A 1,876-nucleotide genomic window follows, 5' to 3' on the forward strand; every position below is an offset into this window, starting at 1 on the left:
ACTCCTCACTCACTCTATCCCCCAGCCTCTGGAAAGCTCTCATCTACATTCTGTCTCTATGGGTTTGCCTTTGCTGGACATTTCATGTAAATGCAATTACACATGCAGCCTTCTGTGTCTGGCTTCTTTCATGTAACATATTTTATGGTTTATCTATGGCACAGAAAACATCAGTTCTTCACTCTTCACTCCTTTTTTTTTTTTCAGTAACAATGTTGGCACAGCTGTTTTTCTTTCTGCTCAACCCCAGCTTGGTCCTCGCCATCTCCTTCCACCTGCCCATTAACTCCTGAAAGTGCCTCCGTGAGGAGATCCACAAGGACCTGCTAGTGATGGGTGCGTACAAAATCTCCAACCAGTCCAGGGGTGCTGGTAGCCTGCACAGCCACCTCAGGATCACAGATTCTGCTGGCCACATTCTCTACTCCAAAGAGGATGCAACCAAAGGGAAATTCACCTTTACCCTGGAAGATTATGACATGTTTGAAGTATGATTTGAGAGTAAAGAAACAGGGAAGATACCTGATCAATTCATAATCCTAGACATGAAGCATGGAGTAGAGGCAAAAAAAAATTACAAGGAGATTACAAAAGTCGAGAAGCTTAAGCCATTATAGGTGGAGCTGCAATGCCTAGAAGACCTCTCAGAATCTATTGTTAATGCTTTTGCTGCACGAAGAAGAGAGATGTGTGATACCAATGAATCAACAAACACTTGAGCCCTGTACTTCAGTGTTTCTTTAATGTTCTGCTTCATTGGACTAGCCACCTGACAGGTTTTCTACCTGTGTTGCTTCTTCAAGGCCAACATGTTGATTGAGTAATAAATGAAGTGCACTCTTCTCCCACCTTGCATCTCAGGCAGCAGAACATCACTGGACGTCCTACCAACAGCACCATCAAGATGCAATGGAGCCCTCTTGCAGAACTGATCTCTTGGTGTGGGAGGACATGGTTACCACCTACCCAACAAGTCAATGAGAGATTTCTTTTTAGCTGGTAGGATTTGGACTGGTTTTGCAACAATAGGTCTAGTATTAGAGTCACCTATGACAAAAAATAAGGGTTACTGAGATAATGTCAAAGCCAGGATTTGTACTGGGTTTCCTTGTGTGATCTGTTTGAACCAAGTTTTCTTTCCTTCTCCCGCCTTCTCGGCAGCTTGGGTTTCCACTCTAGTTCTTTTACCCAGATTGGTATGACCATGCTGAACTTGTTTCCTTCCGGTTGTCCTCTTTGGGTTTCCTTGTGAAAACATGCTTAACTTTCTCTTTGCCTTTAGCTGAAATGTTTATGTAGCTTCTGGTGATATCTTCTCATACTTTTATGTCTCTTAAAAGGTTGACGGATGTGACACTTTTATGTCTCTTAAAAGGTTGACGGGTGTGACACTTGAAAAAGTGAGCTTTGAATTGAAGAACACTCTTAAAGACAATATCATTTTAGACAATTAAAATATTTGTGCTCTGAAAAGATATAATTTACATATCACTTTTTCACTCTTTTTATGGCTAAATAAAATTACAAGGCATCGACATTCCATACTTTGCCCATCCATTCATCAGTTGGTGAACATTTGGGTTGTTTATAGCTTTTAGCTATTAGGAATAATGCTGCTTTGAACATAAGATTTCCTTTGAACATTTGTTTTCAGTTCTCTTGGATATATACCTAGGAGCAGAAGATAGATCATTTGGTAGTTTTATGTTTAACTTTTTGAGAAACTGTCTATTTGTTTCCAAAAATGGCTGCACCATCTTACATTCCCCAGAAGCAATGCGAGAGGGTTCCAATGCTTCAACATCCTTGCCATTGCTATCATTCATCTTTATTACAGCCACCCTAGCAGGTGTAAAGTGGTGTCTCACTGTGGCTT

The 1,876-nt window shown here is 40.8% G+C and overlaps 1 pseudogene; it reads left to right on the forward strand.

Moving 5' to 3' along the window:
* The first annotated feature begins 212 nt into the window (after positions 1-212).
* On the forward strand, positions 213-1,379 carry LOC111542340 (annotated as a pseudogene).
* Positions 1,380-1,876: the final 497 nt, after the last annotated feature.

This window comes from Piliocolobus tephrosceles, chromosome 2, assembly GCF_002776525.5.
Source record: "Piliocolobus tephrosceles isolate RC106 chromosome 2, ASM277652v3, whole genome shotgun sequence".
NCBI classification, from domain to species: Eukaryota; Metazoa; Chordata; class Mammalia; order Primates; family Cercopithecidae; genus Piliocolobus; species Piliocolobus tephrosceles.